An 18,430-nucleotide genomic window follows, 5' to 3' on the forward strand; every position below is an offset into this window, starting at 1 on the left:
CGATGGAACTATTAGCAATGACAATCGCCGTCATAAAAATTTATTTTTTTTATTTATTAAAATTATTAGCGATAGTGAAAAGAGTATTAATGATGAAATTTTTTTTTCTGAATATGCTATAATTTTAAAATTTAAAGCCTATCTTCACTGTTCATTATCTAAATAATTATCATTAGAGTATCATCGCAAAAAATCACCTAGATCCGGTAGCTCTAGCTATATCAATCAATAAAATTTAATTTTGATGGTCACAAATATCCACATGATGATCTGATAGATAGAGACAACCAATGGATCCGAAAACTTGCAATGATGATCTCGGTGATATTTATAGCACACTATCAAAATTTTACTTCAATCGAATATTATTACCATTGTCAATTTAGCACGGAATGATTTGGACCGTTAAATAAAAAAAAATGATCAAAAGGTCAAACGACGTCCGATTATTAGGCACTTTTTTAGATAAATGATCTTTGCTATTATTTTGATCATTTGTATGATAGTGATCGTAAAATTTAAAATACATGTATATGAACGATTCAAATTATGTCTCTTGATACTCATTCTTAAAATTCTTAAGTAATTATACTTATGCTTTTGCAAGATCTGCTTAACGTAGATAGTTCATATACATGCGGTTTAGATTTTATGATCACCACTGTACAAATGATTAAAGTAGTAGCAAAGATTATTTATCTAAAAAATTATCTTAATAGAACGTCGTTTAGCCTTTTGATCACTCAAATTTTATTTGATGGTAGAAATCATTCCGTATTAAATTGACCATGATAATGATGTCTGATTGAAGTGAAAAATTTTTATAGTATGCTATAAATATTACTGAGATTATCATTGCAAGTTTTCAAATCCATCGATGGTCTTTATCTATCAGATTATCATGCGATCATTTATTACCATCAAAATCAAATTTTATTAATCGATATAGCTAGGACTATCAGATCGAGATAGTTTTTTGTGACAATACTCTAACGATAATAGATAATGAACGGTGAAGATGGACTTTAAATTCTAAAATTATACTATGTTCGAATGTTTGTGAAGGTATAGAGAGGTTATTAGCGATGATTTTTAGCGTCGGCAATGTTGCCATCGCTAATAAAGCTATTAGCAATAAAAAATCTTTTTAGTGATTGCTGATCTCATCACTAATAAAAATATTTTTTTATTATTAATGATCTATATTAGCGATAGTATTAGCGACAGAGGTCATGCCGTCGTTAATAATTTTGAAAAAAATTATTTTAAAAATCTGATAAAAATATTAGCGATGGATTTTTATTTTTAGCGACGGAAATGTCCGTCGCTAATACCGTCACTGACGGTATTAGCGACAGCAAGTTTGCTCTCGCTAATAATCTACCTTTTATAATATCAAAATATTTCTCTCTCTCCACTCATTCTCTCCCGTTCCCGTACCCCAACCCCCCTCTTCAGCATCCTCACCCCCCTAACCCCCCTCTCCGGTGTCCCGCGATTGCTGCGACCCCGTCGACCCCTCCACACCGACCCGACCCCGAGCCGACCTCATCGGCCCTACGACCTCTGCCCCGCCGCCCCACCCCTGCCCCGCATACCCTCCCCACGACCTGCGGCCCTGCCCCAACCTCGCCCCGGCCCTGATCCCACCACCCCCAACACGTTGCCTGACTTTGCCGGCCCCCGAGCCCCTACCCCAGCCCCACAGCCCCCACCCCAGCCCCAACGCCCCTAGCCCGTGGCCCTTGCCTCGACCCCGCCGCCCTAAGCCTACCACCCCTGCCCCGCAATCCATCCCCGCATCAGCAAGAGTATTCCTGTGAGTATTAGCGATGGCTAATGTTATCTACTATTAGTGACAATATTAGTGACGGCTAGTACCATCACTAAAAGTTAATTAAATATTGATTTAATTAATTAATTAGATAATTAATTAATTAGATGTATGGAACTTAGGTTTGGTGTAGCGTGCTCGGATTGAGAGGTGCCAGACAGCATTGCATACATGGGGTCTGGGCATGTCTTACGTGTCCAGGCCTTAGGTCACAGCTGGTGTCCAAGACATCTATCTTTCACACACCCAGCACGCTGAGGTCGATGGAAGGTGCCAAACAGCATTAATTATGTATTAATTTTAATAAAATTTATATTTGCATGGAGCGATAGACCCGTCAGTTGATTAATATGCATATTCTAATGTATCCATACATTTATTTATTTTTATACAGATGGAAGAATTATGTAAATTGATCAATTATTTGTCTACTATGGACAGTTTGAAAAATATAAATAATTCTATAAGTTATTACAGTAATCAAACAGTATGTTAAAGATTCGAAAAAAATTTCGGACATTATTTTTTTTTGTTCTCCCTATACGGAAGAACTAAGAGAAAATACTGTCGAAATTTTTTTTGGCCCCTGTTGCATATCGTTTGATTACTGTAATAGATCTATAGAATTATGTATTTTCTGAATGAGATAGGACCTATCTTTACCTATTAGTTGATGATAGGATATATTTATTATGTAAGCCATTTTGAATGATAAAATAGTATTTAGCAATTGCCTTATATTTATGTATATGTGGAATTCTTAGATAGTCTATCATGGATCGTAGTTAGATAGATCATCGAGTAGTCAATGGAGAGATTTCTGCTAAATATAGGGAGGGTGTAGAGTACTTCTGTGATTTTATTTTTGAGAATGTGGCACTCTTACATCAAAGGTGGGCTCGTTGTCCTTGTAATAGATGTGGTAATAGAGAAATATTTGATAGAGATATAATTACTGTCCATTTGTATAAGAGTGAATTTATGTCCAACTATAAGTATCGATACCTGCATGGAGAGATATGGAAGAAAGTTGCAAGGGTTAGAATCGAGCAGGATATAGATATAGATAAAATGGTGGACATAGTTATGAATACGGTTGGTCCTGAATTTAACTGAAATATGAAGGACGATCCAGAAGCTGGTAGTGATGATTTCTATCGTATATCACTATAATCGGATTGTAAAATACATACTGTACTATTAGCTATGTCAGAGTTGTTAAACTTAAAGGTCAAGTTTAATATGACGGTCAATTGTTATGATAGAATGATAGCAATAATAAAAAAAATGCTACCGAAGGATGAGAAGCTTGTTGGGAGCTTCTATGCTTCGAAGAAAATGGTGAAAAGGTTGGATATGAGATATGAGAAAATAAATGCATGCCGTAATGGGTGCATGCTTTTCTATAAAGAGGATCAATAGAAGAGCTCATGCGGCTTATGCGGTGCAAGCTGATTTAAGCCGAGGCAAGAGGGTAAAAATCAGAAGGACATACCATACAAGATTCTTTGATACCTTCCCCGCACTCCTAGATTTCATAGGCTCTACTTGTCTAAGAGCACTATCGGATAGATGAGATGGCACAAAGAAGGATGATGCAAGTACTCCGATATGATGTGTCATCCATTGGACAGCGAGTCATGGAAGTAATTTGATGCTTACCACCCTTTATTTGTTCGGAAATCACACAATATCTGGTTGGATCTATCTATAGAAGGCTTTACACCGTTCGATCGTACAGCGGCCCCTTATTCATGTTGGCCAGTCTCTATCACTCCATATAATCTGCCACCTAGGATATGCATAAAAGAACATAATATTTTTCTTACATTAGTTATCCTTGGACCACGACATCTTAGTAAAAGCATTGAAGTATATCTAAGACCTCTTGTTGATGAGCTGAAATTATTATGGTTCGATGGCATTCATACTTTTGATGCATCGAAGAAGCAGAATTTTATAATGAAGACTGCATTGATGTGAACCATTAGCGATTTTTCTGCTTATGAGATGCTGTCAGGATGGAGCACTCATAGAAAGCTAGCATATCCCCATGGAGAATATAAAATCATTTCAGCTTGAGCATGGTCGTAAGTCCTGCTGGTTCGATTGTTATCATCAATTTCTCTCCTAGCATCATCCTTTTCGAAAGCAGCGGGATAGTTTTAGGAAAAATAAGATAGAGAAAGACCATGCGCCCCAGCACCTCAGTGGTATGGAAGTATTTTAGAGGGTATCCCAATTAGATGAAGTCCTGTTTGGCATTAAATTTGATAAGCAGAAGCCTCGAGAATTCAATACAACTCATAATTGAATGAAGTGAAGCATCTTTTGAGAATTGCCCTATCAGTCCATCAATTTGATCTGTCATAACCTTGACGTCATGTATATCGAAAAGAATGTATTCGATAATATTTTCTACACTGTTATGGATATCAAGGGCAAGATCAAGGATAATCCCAAGGCATGAGCAGATGTGAAGAATATATGCAAGCGTCCTCTATTAGAGCTGGTTGAGATGTCACCTAAAAATTTTTTTAAACCGAAAGCATCTTATACCTTAATAAGAAAGTAGCTGAAAGATGTCTGCGAATGATGTAAGAGCCTTAAATTCACAAATGGTTATGCAAGTAATCTAATTCGGTGCGTCAATGTCAAAGATTACAGGTTTCATGGGCTAAAGAGCCATGACTGCCATGTATTCATGCAACAATTACTCCCATTGGCTTGGCATGATCTCCTTTCCAACTCCATATGGAGTTTTTTGACTAAGCTTAGCCTTTTATTTAGAGACATTTATGCTACTGAACTATCTACCAATCACATCTCCAGTCTTGAGGCTAGCAGTGTAGAGACCATATGCAGGTTGGAAAAGATATTTTCTTTCAGCTTCTTTGACTCCATGGAGCAACTTATGATTCATCTGGTGTATGAAGCTAAGGTGGGGGGTCCAGTATAGTATAGATAGATGTATCCATTTGAAAAATACATGCACAGTCTCAAGAAGAAAGTAAAAAATAAGGCATGAGTCGAAGGTTCTATTGTGGAGGCTTACATAATAGAAAAAATTTCAAATTTCAACCGATACTATTTTAATCCCAGTGTACAGACCAAGCTGACTCAAGTAGGCTGAAATGATGATGGGGGTGCTGAGGGATCATAGTAGGAGATCTCAATATTTGCCTATTCCACTCGAGAATTTGGGCACAATGTTCATCAAATTTTTTTCGATACTGAACTTTGATAGGCAGAGATATATATTTTACTAAACTACGTGGAGGTCGATCCATATATTCTATAAGTGTTCATCACAATCCCAACTCTTTGATCACTTATTTTAGTATACTTATCTTATGCATGTTTAGGCAATATGATGAGATGCTGAAAGGAGAAAATCCGAGCATAAATGATGAAAAAATATCAACACAGCACTCAAAAAACTTTGCATGTTGGTTCCATCAATTGGTAAGCATCTATTATCATTTTATATATTTTAATTTTCTCAATTTATTTCTTTTATAATATGCAGGTCATTCAAGGAAGCGAGTCCATACCAACGAAGCTCAGACCATTAGCTTACGGGCCTGAAAAATACGTGGCATGTTATAATGGCTGTAACGTAAATGATTTCAAATTTCACACCCAACAATATAGAAATTATAAAAGCACAATGAATAGTGGTATGTGTATAAAAAGCAACTGGTGGGAAGATAAGATGGAGAGTGACTACTATAGAATCCTCGAAGAAGTGATTAACATGAGCTACATTGAAGGTAATAGTGTCATTCTATTTAAGTATTAATGGTTCGATACCGATCATGATATGAAGGTTGATCTATGGCATGGGTTTGTTGAAATCAAACATGGATCAAAAGTTTATGTCAATGAGCCATTTGTACTAACTACATAAGCTACTCAAGTATATTATACTCATTTTCCATCAAAGAAAAGAGAAAGAAAAGATTGGTGGGCTATATGCAAAATTAAGTCTCGAACCGTTCATTACGCGCTCGAAGAAGAAGAAAAGCCCCAATTACCAGAATGCTTTCAAGAGGATGAGACAGTCGGAGTTTATCAATCTTCGATGATGTGGAATTGGATGCTCCAAAAATTTTTCTACGTGAAGATGGCCAACATGAGGAGGTAGATCCAATTGAGATTGTTTTAAAGGACAATCTTCTCCAAGAAGGAGAAGAAGAGGAAGAAGAAGAGGAAGATGAAGAGGAAGAATCGGAAGAAGATTCTGAAGGATACCAAATATCTGAAAAAGCCGGTGAGTAGTGCTAAGTATATAATTCTTGAATCATTTTAATTATTTATCTTGCATCATCTTAAATCTTACATTACCATTTATAATTGTATAATTAATTTGATGAATCTATTTATTTTTATTTTTAGAGAGCATACATTATGTCTTCCAAAGATCGGAGCCGCACCAACCAAGCAGAGAGCTCTCGAGGAGAGAGCGATCACGCGGCCAGCTCGCATGATTTTGCATCTCTCTCACCGAATAATAAGCTTTAACACTTAATTTATATATTTTTATTTATATTATTGTGTCATTTATTAACTAATATAACATTCTTTGTATTAAATATTTTGTGCTCAGATTCGGAGGATAGGGGGTCACCAATGATCCCACAGTCGCATGCAGTAGCGACCGTCGATTTTCAGACACAGTGTCGTGGTCGAGGATCCGTCCGGCTCGTGGCACCTCCGACTCGTCCGGCTCGTGGCACCGTCGATTTTCAGACACAGTGCCTTGGACTCCACCGTCGGGGCGACCTTTGGTTCCGCCACGGGGTGAGACCCGACCGTCGGTCGGGGGCCTGCCAGGCTCGGCAGGGTCCCGACCCTTCCTCCGCTTCTCCTTCGGGCCCTTGGACTCGGTCAGACGCCGGTCAGAAGCTCCATCGTCTGCGCACATGTACTTGTACGCGCACTCCAGCAGTTCGACGTACGTCCGGGGGAGGGTCTTGTCCAAGGAGTAAGTAAATCGGGATGCCCTCAGCCCCCGCTTCATGGCCGAAATGGCCATGTCTTCGTTGAGGTCCCGGACCTCAAGCGTGGCCGCGTTGAATCGCGTCACGAAGTGTCGGAGCGTCTCGTTTTCTCCCTGTTTGAGGAAAAAAAGGCTGTCCGAGGTTCGTGGCAGCTTCCGGCTGGTGCTGAAGTGGACCACGAAAGAGTGCTCGAGCTGTCCAAAGGAGTGGATACTTTCCAATCGAAGATCGGAGTACCAGGCCCTGGCAGCTTTGCGGAGCATGACGGAGAAGCCGATGGAAAGAAGAGCGTCGGTTGCCCCTTGAATCATCATGAGAGCTTTGTAGCTCTCCAAACGGTTGATCGGCTCGGTGGAGCCGTCGTAAGGCTCCACGTGTGGCATCTTAAACCGATTGAGGATCGATTCGTCGAGGATGAGTCGGGAGAGAGGTTAGGCGGTCTGGAAGTCAATGTCGTTCGAGGACTTCTGTCCGTCCACCTGCAGCTGGGCAAGCCAACGGTCGATTTCTTCGAACCTGCGTTCGTAGTTGTCTATCCGTCGGTGCTGAGAGACCCCAGGGGTGGAGTCTCCGGAGGAGTCCGAAAGAGAGGCGGACGGTGTTCGCGGTCGCTTCTCCTTCCTCGCTCGCTCCAGCTGGGAGAGAGATGGCCGTCGAGACCGATGGGTGTCGCGCCGCGGCCGCCCCTCCTCCTCTTGGTGGGCGCGCTGTGGCAGCTGCTCTCATGGAGGCGACAGAGACTGATGCAGGTTTCGGCGGCTGCTCCTGGAGGGCACCGGACGTGCCACCGGTTGCTCCACCGATGAAGACGGCAACTGGATCGATCGCTGCTAAAGGCTCTTGACCGCGTCTGTCAGCACGGTCATCTGCCGTACGATCGCCGCGATCTGTGCCTCCGTGGTCACCACGGGATGCGGAGAGCTAGGTTCCGCCATGGAGGGTGGAGAGGCCTCTTCCAGGCGGAAAGAGTGTCTCGCCGATCCGGTGACCCTCGACCGTTGAGCTCTTGTTCTTGTCATCTTATGAGATGTTTCGAGTTCCATGGGGGTTGCAATCTCTGGTGCTGTCGAACCCGTCCCCTTCCTGGCATGCCAAAATCTGTTGCGGCCAATTCTCTCGTCGCCTGATCGTCGGGAACGAGCGCCTGCAAAAGAAGTCCGCACTGACCGGAGGTGACTCCGATGGGGACCCTCCGACGATCAAGTCAGAGAGGAGACTAGGCAACAGTAGACAAGAATTAAGGAACTCAACGAGAGAGGGTGAGAGAGAGAGAGGAGGAGGGATTCAGAGGGTTCGAAAAGACCTCCCAACACTATTGCCTTCCCCGATATATATAGTGGAGCGCGGTATGGCGCCATCATTAATGGCGCAGACAATGAAAGAATTGTCAAATCGCCGAGGGCTGTCAGAGCCACCGTGAGGTTGTCAAATCACCGTGGGGCTGTCAAATCGTTAGGATTGACCCATGCCTTAGGTGGGATAATGCCCCAAGGCGGCTGTGCCGCATGCCGGTGTCAGAATTGGCAGCCTCCAGCAGTCGTACGGCGTTTGGAGGAGCCGACCGACTATAGATCGACGGCTAATTGAGGGGCGTCGAACGGAAGCCCGGGAACCCTCCGGCAGTCAGTCAGGCGAGTTGTGGGAGTCGGACATCGGGCTCCATAATTTGGCCGATCGAGAGCGGAGAAGGTCTGCCCGACCGACATATACTCGGTCGATCGGTGACGGCAGCCGTCGGTCGGCAGAGTCGGGCACCGGTCATACAGGCCCGACAGTGAGTCGGCGTGAGTGGGATCGATCGGTATACCCCAACAGTTAGAATATGAGTTCTCTCAATCTTCAATAGCCTTTGGACTAAAATTTAATTCTCGAGGTGTAAATTATTTGTTGCAATAAGAAACCTTAATCAAAGCCTCCAATATTGTTTTGACCTGGTCCAAGTTACGTCTAACCTGAAACAGATCAAAAAATTTAATTCAAGGATGCTGAGCATCACAGAAACCATCATTTATAATTTTTAAGGAACCGCACTAGAATACAACTTCCTTCCGTAAAAGAATGAAATAATTAATGAGCAGAATGTATTTACTAATCTTAAGCTAAAATAGAAGACCCTAGACATCTGATGTCCTTACTCATAGAGATATGTGTGTAATTGGATGAGAATGATGATGTCTAACATCAGACAAAGCCAAAGTCAATTTATAAATATAATGGGTAACATATATGGGTGGAACCAAGCTTGCGGTTGTACGCTACAAAATCATGCAATTTGCTGCTAGAGGAAAGGCAGAGGGAAAGTCATGTATTTCTCTTCAATGCTCTAAGAGCATAATTTATCTCTTTTAAATCTGTTACCTGTGGAGAAACCTATTGGAAGATGTTATGATGCCTGCAAAATTAATTAGCAATGCTTCATATCAATAGATTTGTAGGCAGACAAGGAAGTCATTAGAACTTTAGGAAATCTATAACATGGCATGAAATAAATCCATGCTGTGTGCTAGGTTTCTAACACATGTTGGAGATGGATTCAACAAGTTATTGTGATAGATAGTTCTACATGCCATAGTCCTTCTGAGTGGTGTATGGCTTTGGGTCTAAGCAGTGTATTGCACTTCACAAGCATTCCTCATCTTAGATGATCCAGTGGCAAAGCACAGGGCATAGATGAGTGTATCCAATCCATCCATGAGCAGATGAGAGAGCAACATAAGGCCAATTATGCTAAGTACGAAGTTAACAGATAAAACCCACCATAGTTAGTGCTTAAATTTTGAAATAATAATTAGATATTCTTCATCATTGACATGTATTGTATAAGGAAAATAGCAACAATCAAGACTGAACCATGTGAAGACAGACCTCTTATCATCAAGCATTGAGTTTCTTCTGCATGAAATACATCTACAGATAAAAATTTAAGCTCAAAGACGAGTCACCAAACTGGGAAGGATGATGCAAATCATATCATCATTGATTTCTAATGAAAGATAAGGCACATGAGAGGCCAGCCATTTCTGCTGTGTTATAACCAAGAGCACATGTCACCACATATTAGTCGACAAGAAGTTTTTCAGTCTCAGTAAACAATAAAATAAAATAAATAAATAAAAAAGCCTAGTCTGTTTTTGAACTTTATATGTAACCTTTCTTTCACAGAAAAGGCCTGAATGAAAGCTGCATCCATATAATAAACAAAAGCTGCTGATAATCCTCCTGCAAAAGGAATTTAACCATAGTTGGCATACCTGAGGTTGCCTAAAACATCAAACTCTATAACCCAAATTTTGGCCACCGATTGTTGACAAAACATATAGATGTCTTATCTGTTTTCTGACAATGTACTCCAAAGCCCATACATAATTTTTAATGATACATGATAGATTAAACTTGAGACAAACAGCACTACTTTACAGTAAACTCTTTCGGAGCTAAACTTTGAATATAAAACAACTGAAAAGAAGCTTCTGCACCCAGTGGATAAACATACAGAAAAAGGCAAAGAAAGCAATAGGTATGAAATCCATGTGAACTTCATAAAAGTCAGCAGGTTCCTTCTTCCCATAACCGACATTTTTATTAGCTATACTCGCTTCATCTAAGAGCCCCCAACACCCCCCCTCCCCCTCCCCACAGAGAAAGAGAGAGAGAGAGAGAGAACAACATAAAGAAAAGCATTTATAAGGAAGCATTGCCTAAACTTCATCTAGGCATAGAGGTACGTTACTCTTGAGTCAATTGATACATGAAGTCAAAGGGACCAAGGACCTCACCTGGCGAAGTTTTTCAAAGGATTGAACACTATTTTCTCTCCTTTGCATCTGAAACAAATAAAATAGTCAGAGTAACCATAGAAAATAAATTCTTGCCTTTGATTAATGTTCAAAAAATGATGGAAATAAAAAGATGCCTCTAAAACTTCCCTAGAAAGTCAATAAGAATTTATGATAATAGTCAAACTACAGCACCTACCTTTCTTGTGTGAAGACAGTGCACCTTTTCCCTAGGTCTGAACACATTGTAAGGGTTTGTATCATTAGCTGGTGGAGGAAGCTGAATAAGCACAAGAATAAAGGTATCATCAGATTGTCTGAGTCTTTTTAAAAGCGAGGCATGCATAAAGATCACTGTTGAAAGGGAAATAACAATTTATACGATTTGGTCAGCCAAACGGAAGGGCATGGAATAGATTGGAGAATTCAGTAATTTAATTCAGTTTTGTTTAATCTCATGTTTTATGCAGCTGGGTCATCTGTAAAATACAAATGGAATAGTGTTATCAGATATTTAGACAAATTAAAAAAAACTATGATGATGCCAAAAACTCTGTACTAGAGCAAGAGTGCTAGCACATCAAGTAAACCAGAACAAACATGCATGAGAACTACTTTAGAAATGGTTAAGACAATGAAAAGGAAAATGCGGTTCCACCAACACACTTGATGATATTGATAAGGAGAAAAAGAAAAATTAAATATACAGCTTTGAATTAACCTTTGCAGACTTCAAGAGAAAGTATCCTTGCAGAATAGTTAATTCCATTTTTTCTGTAATCAGTATCCAAGAGCAACAATGTTAGCATTTTAAGATTCTTAATAGCACTGATCTTTTTTTAACAAAATCCAAATGAAATCACATTCAAATAAAAGAATGGTCTTTAGTAGTCCATCATTTACATAAACAATGTGAAATCAATAGACACAAAGTTAAAGAAATAAATCAAAGGCACAATAAATTTAATCAACAAAAAGATCGTTTTAGAAAAGGAATGACGATGAATCAATGTGAGTTCTTTCATAAACTACAAAATCACAAAGTAATATAACCATATGTGCTAGGTTTATCAATCATCCATGCATGGTTCACCTAACAAAAATGAACCACTTTGCCACATTCTACATCCAAGAATGTGATGGGGCTGACCTGCAAGCACCGCAGAATAGATTTTTGCCATTGCTCTCGCTGATATGACATAAATAAACCAAGTATGAGAACAGAAAGAAAGACAAGCTGAAAATTTAGCAACATCGATATCTTCAGTAGAAAGAGTCTATGTGAAAGTTCACCGCATTTGAAATCAAGCACCCTAGGGGGTGCATAGAAAAAAGCTATCCACAATTTGAACAGGAAAGAAATAAATATTACCCAAAAAAAAAGAATTTATGAAGTTCACAAATGAGATAATTGTTGTTAAAGAAATATGTTCATCGATACTTCTCACAGTTGTTTAATATGAAATATAGCTTTGCTGTCCAATAGTCATATACAGACTGGAAAAATGCAAATCTTACAGACAGAGAATGCAAAGCCTGCATAATGAGGAAGCTATAAGTAATTACGAAAGGATTATTAAACAAAATCAACATGCATGTAAGTCTCAAAATCAACAAAATATTGACATATTATCGTAATGGCACACAAGCAGCTGAATAAAACACCTGACTACTTTTATCATTTCTAAGCATCTTTGAATGGTGTTTAAGAAAAAAATGCATCCTAAGATTAAAAATTTAAAAGTAAAAGATGAATCATCAAACTTTTTTTGAGATTAGTCAATCAACAAAAATTAAAAAGAAAATTATGCTCTTGCAGCATTTGCGAATGATTGACTTGCATTCGTTTTGCTTATAAAAATGAAGCTCCTTTCTCAGGCTTCCAACAAGTAATTCTTCCACAAGCATGAAATAATCAGAGAGATGAATATGTCACATAAAATGCATAGCTGTGAAGGTCTCAAGATAGAAGATTTAGCTGAGCCATGTATCCTCTGTAAAGGTTTTATTGGCCATAATTTCATTCAATTTATTAAATACCTTGAAAATTGCAAAATTCTCATAAAATACTTTTACAAGGTATGGAACCATAGGCCTTTTGCCCAAATAGTTGAAATAAGGCCAATTGATCATGGTTAACTACCAAATGTTCTGATAACATTTCCAAAGCTACATATCTAAAAGTAACCATTGCCGGTGATAGGTTGTCATAAGAGCCAGATTGTAGCAGAAGATAGTAGTTCTAAAGACTTACCAGAGATAAGTATCAGGCACGGTGGATTGCTACATTGCATAACCAGAAAAAGATAATCAAGTACATGACCTATGACCACTCTAACACCATTTTTTTTTTGTTGACAAATCATAGTGTTATATTTACAGCTTCTTAAAGAGCAAAGAAACAAAACATACATAGGTTACTGGTTCATTCACAAGTAATACTAGAATGACATAAATGCTACTCCATAACATTTTATGGTGCATCACCTCAGCTGCAACATCTAGCTTCAAAATAACAGGAATAGGTGATGCAAAAGTGGGTGTTACAAGTCCTGCTTTTTCTCGAGTTTTATGATCCAACACTTCCAACTTAAACAGAAGGGTCTAGAACCTGAGACAAGATGTATGTGCATGATCATTAGAAGGAATTGGGAATATGTCGTGAAGTATCCACAAAAAGGAAAATGCATGTTTCTCATACAAAATACAATGTTTGTGAAACAAATACTGCATTTCCCAGCAATCTTAAGTACTCTGTCATCCTACAAACAAAATGAATTCTATTCTAGAGAGAATCACATCAAAATTTGTATGAATTTATAAGTTCCACCTATGAATGCATGACATTGTTGAACTCATAAAGCCAGCAAGTATCTGTTCAGCTATAATTTTTAAAAAGTGCTTCCATTGATCTATCGAACAAATTCGATCCTGAAGAGTGAAGAGTAATTGCAAAATTGTACACAAGATGAAAACAGGTGATTCTCAATGTTAAGAAAATATTCAAATGGTCTGATTGCAATGTGAACTATATGGTACTTTCACCTATGAACTGCAACGCACCCATCAATTTACAAAGAAGCAAAAACATTCATAGATGTCAAATAATTGTTAAAGCACAAGAAAAGATATCTAGAAGGATTTAAAGTACAGATGCCGATATTGTAATAAAATGGGGATACCCTATTGACCAACTCATCATTTTAAAAATATAAATTTAACGATTCTTAATATGTAAGGTTTCATTCCCTCTTTCTTCATAAAATTTTAAATTTCATACATCAAAGGTGGTTTTCTTTCTTCCAACAGTGGAAAGGTGAATTGCATCACTTGAACATGCAAACTCCATCTTCATCCACACTATTGCATAACTATTTAACCACCATTATCAAAATCTTGTGACTTTGATTAGTTATTTTAATTTAACTAAAAATAAAGGTTAACTGAAGCAAGAGTAAGACAACTCTAGCACAAGTCAACTAAACTTCAGGGTGCACTAGTTATGAACCCTAAAATCTATTTCAAGTCAGTCTTGAGTCAGAAATGGGTAATTGCAGGTAAGAGGCATTAACATTTAGGGGTCATTACTATGATATCTTGGGTTATATTTAGGTCAGCAAACAGCTTTTGTTATGTGCTAATAATTGTCCATCAACAAAGTAGATTTTAGGTGCTCAATGTCATCCAACAACTCAAATAAGATTGTCAAAACAAAAAACCCTTAAGAAGAATCTAATTTTAGACCTAAATTTTTCATATAGATTACTCCATCGGCAAAGGTCTTATGGACCTCCTCACCTCCTCTCATTTTTTTAAAAAAAAATGAAAAATAAACCTAGCCACTGACTATAAGCCTCAAATGCTAGCATGAAGGAAAGAGGTAAGTAAATGGGAACTGTTTCATGTCATCGTTACTCCACTAATGAATGTTATCTAGGGGCTCATATCAAGAACTTGGTGAGTTTTAAACAACTGATAGAAAATTTTCCTTATAAAAAGATGTTGTTGATGATCCAGAATTAACTAAAATGCAAATATTCATATCATGATTTGGATAATTTGACAATTTGCTACTAGAACTCCACTTGAAATCACAATGCAATGGGAAATACAAAGAGACATGAAAAATAAAATATTGTTAGCTCCACAAGAAGATCTTTGGTCAATTTAGGTATAGAGTTTCGGCATTACTTTTCAGGTGCAAGTATCTTCCTCTCTTTGTTAAACTCTTCAAGCCAGTCCTCATCCTCATCGTCCAGGTCATATTCAACAAACTCGCCAATCTCAGCCCTGGCTGCAAATGCTAATCAATGCTCAGAAAAAGGACCCTTAGTTGCACCAAACACAGAATATCTTGTTGAGAGTAACATTTTTCCAAAACAACATTAGTATCATACCTCCTCTTGCACGTAAATATGATGTAGGTTGTGTGAAGTTGCAAGCATAATCTCTCTCATATGTCTCCACAATACTAAATTGTGGAGTGGGTATTTCTTGAAAGCTTTTCTTTCCAGGAGTTTGATGCACCTGCTAAAAGCAATATTATCATGTCAGGCAGTCTATCAGATCAGACAAGTGTATGCCTCATTTAGGTTTCATTATATGTATAAAGCAGCATGAAATGTGAAGGACAATACTTAAAGAGCAGAACGGATCATTGCTACAAATCAAAGATACACAAACATAGTCCTCAGGCATTTCAAAAGGTTTGTGTGTGTGTGTATATATATAAGTTGCACAAAAGACAAGGAACAGTGAAAAATGGCTAAATCAAATTCAAAATCCTCAAAGGAATGGGGAGGCAAATGTAAAGGTAAAAGTAATGCATATTCACCACAAATAACATCCAGCTGGAAAGTTAATCAACATCTCAAGGTGAATGGATTTTTAAAAATAAAAAAAAAGAGCAAAGTTGTTAACTTTTGGTCAAGGTGGGCTACAGCAAGCAAGTTCAACCTATAGCTTAGTTTTCTGGACAAAAATAAAAAAAAAGAGAGGCAAACTTAGAAAAAAGATTTATGAAAAATAAAGCCGTCTTCTATCATTCCTAGTGGTGTTAGAGGAAGGAAAATAATAGCAATAATAATAATAATAAAAGGTATATGAAAGCCCTATTTTGATAAGCAAATGTCTGTAACTATGCTATCCTAGGAGTTTTATTTCTTTCCAGGCCATCCACAATGTCATTGAAGATAAAATGTGAATACATCACACTGGAAAACAACAGCTTCACTCCAATATCATTCCCGCCCTTCACACATCCAATCGATAATCACACTGGAAAACAACAGCCTCACTCCAATATCATTCCTGTCCTTCAGACATCCAATCTTTAAGGAACCTGCCCAGGATTAGCATAAGTGTTGCCAAACTTCCACACTCATGCATACAAACTCTCAAACCCCAATCAATACAGAGACAAGTATCCCACTAACAATGTCTCTCCAGCACCATGAACACAGCTGACTACAGGGTTAACCATCACAATTCAAATAAAGGGTTTACATCACTCGTTATTACGATGCCATGAGGGCAAATAAAGCATCAATACCAAACTTCAAGCAATGAATTCAAGCACAAGTCACGTGAAAAGCAACATTACTTCATTGTCGGTGTCAGCAGCGAGCCGGAGCAGCTGGGAGTTGTGGGTGGACGCAGCGGCGACACGCGCATCATCATCCTCAAAGTCCTTGATGGATTTGACGATTGGGAGCTTCTTGTGGATGTCTAGGGGACGAGGCCTAAATGACAGCCTACTCATGTCCACTTCATCTCTCTTCGGATACCAACCTCGCTCCCACCACCATCACCACCTCCATTGCAGCAGCATTGCGCTCGCAACAACCAATCGCCAATACTCGATACACCACGCGAACCCACTCCAGAACCTACTTCCAACCACTCACGAGCCTCCAACTTTCCCTGCGAGCACGAGGGCTCGCCATTCACCACATCTTTCGATAGAGCAGATCCCACAAGCTTCAATGCAACACGACGCAGTTCAAATATTAGGCTCGAAACAACGCAAACCCTAGAAGGCCCATGCCAAGAACTTCAAACCCAATTGAAGGAAGGGGCGAACGAGGCGGAAGTACGTGAGCTTTCTGCTCTTAATGATGCCCTAGTTTCGAACGGGCGAAAGCAACGATCACCGAGGCGCCACCTTTTCGAGAAATCTCCACTTCTCCATCCAAGAAACGGACAGCGGAGCGATAAGAGGGGATTCCGGGCCGAATTCGACGCGGGTTTTCGAGCTGGAACCGTCGCCGGAGTTCGCCGAGTTAGGGAACGGGGACAGGCCTTGCAAGGACTCGGACGCGAGGGAGGGAAGGGCGGATGGATTCAAAAATTCAGGCGGAAAGGGGAGAGGAAGGGGCGATTGGATAGCGTTCCGGGCAGAGGTCTAGGGCTTGAAAGAAAGGGGAACAAAAGGGAAGGGAAGGGAAAGAATGGCAGAGACGGGGTAGAGGGTGGTGTATTTCTTCTCGCTCGCTGGCTCGAACTCAAAAAAACGCCAACGTTCGAACACACGAATTGGTGTGCCAGAAACAGAGCACCATGTCGTAGATGAAAGAGGACGTAATATTACGCTGAAAAAAAAACTGTAGTGGAGGGTTTAACTCTGTCTTAAAAAAATAAGCTTGTAGGTTAATATTGTTATCTGATAATCTGAAATTTCTTTTTATTTAGATAAGTTTGCTTAAATAACTTTTTAGACAAATTATTGGTCTTCGTTTTTGCAGATATAAATTTAAAGGAGTTCTTATTGCGTGTCTGGCGGACGTAATATATATGCTTCTTGATAGCTTTCGTATAAGCTCTAAGCCCATATGCATGTAACGTATATATACCTGGAGGGGGACGGGAGAGATCCATTTTGTACGTGTCTCTAAACAACCGGAATTATTACACAGCCTGAGTCCTAGTCCCTTATGGGAGGAATGTGAGTCCTCCATCTTCTAGTGCCAACAATCCTTAAAGTAGATTTCAATTGCATTCTCTCATTCGAGGACAAAAGAAAAAGATAGGTCTTCATCGAAGACTGGGAGGTCTCTGAATTCAAGAAGTTTATGTAAATAAACAATCTTATTGGCTTTAGTGACCCTGCTTCACATGGTGCGGTGCAAGAATCGCATGGGCAAGGGCTTCAAAATGGATCGGCAAAAGGGGTTGCTAACCAACAGTGGATTTATCTCACGTTTGGCTTAATTGTGGCACTTCTTGGGAGGTTGCTAGTCATACTCAAACGTGCTGTCAGCAATTTTGGCACTAACAGTATAATTATAAATGTCATGACCCGCCTTAATCTGGTCTCATAGAGAACTATTCCTCGTTCTCTGCCTTTTCAGTCACCCTCTTATCCTCTCTTCTTCGTTCCCTTAGCTTTTATCCTCCTTTCACTTCATTTTCATCTATTGATTTACATTCACTTCACTGGGTTATATAACTGACAGAAATTTTAACCGGGGCGAGCTGGGAAACTGCGGCCAAAGGTACAATAGAGAAGAGTGGCAAGGTCGTCCAAGGGGCTTATGACTGAGAGAAGAAAAAAAGGCTGAGAGAAAGGGGGAGGGAGAAACAGAGACGTACCAAAAGCTCGGGCCACAACGCCAACAAAGGGAGAGAGAGATGGCGGAGGGAGGGACCTGTGTCTCAGCGTGGGGATGGGAAGGATTGCGAGGCACAGACTCAACTCCCACATTACCTATATTTACACTTCTCATATTGAGTTATTCACCGGTCCGGATGGCAAAATCTGATCTATTTTATGTGGATTCAGATCAGATATAAATGAATTTAGATAGTAAATGAATCAA

The 18,430-nt window shown here is 39.5% G+C and overlaps 1 non-coding gene across 1 annotated transcript in view; it reads right to left on the minus strand.

The window, feature by feature from the left end:
- The window catches only part of LOC105050530 (uncharacterized), a 54,479-nt gene extending 37,276 nt beyond the window's left edge, over positions 1-17,203 (minus strand). Inside the window, exons 1-9 of the transcript XR_012143203.1 lie at positions 16,216-17,203; positions 15,011-15,140; positions 14,805-14,907; positions 13,101-13,224; positions 12,083-12,149; positions 11,764-11,801; positions 10,813-10,893; positions 10,614-10,661; positions 8,769-8,789 (exon numbers count right to left, since the gene is read on the minus strand). This is a non-coding gene — a transcript (uncharacterized protein). The remainder of the gene's footprint in view (positions 1-8,768; positions 8,790-10,613; positions 10,662-10,812; positions 10,894-11,763; positions 11,802-12,082; positions 12,150-13,100; positions 13,225-14,804; positions 14,908-15,010; positions 15,141-16,215) is intronic.
- Between the last annotated feature and the right edge of the window lie 1,227 nt (positions 17,204-18,430).

Source organism: Elaeis guineensis, chromosome 8 (genome assembly GCF_000442705.2).
Source record: "Elaeis guineensis isolate ETL-2024a chromosome 8, EG11, whole genome shotgun sequence".
Lineage (NCBI taxonomy): Eukaryota > Viridiplantae > Streptophyta > Magnoliopsida > Arecales > Arecaceae > Elaeis > Elaeis guineensis.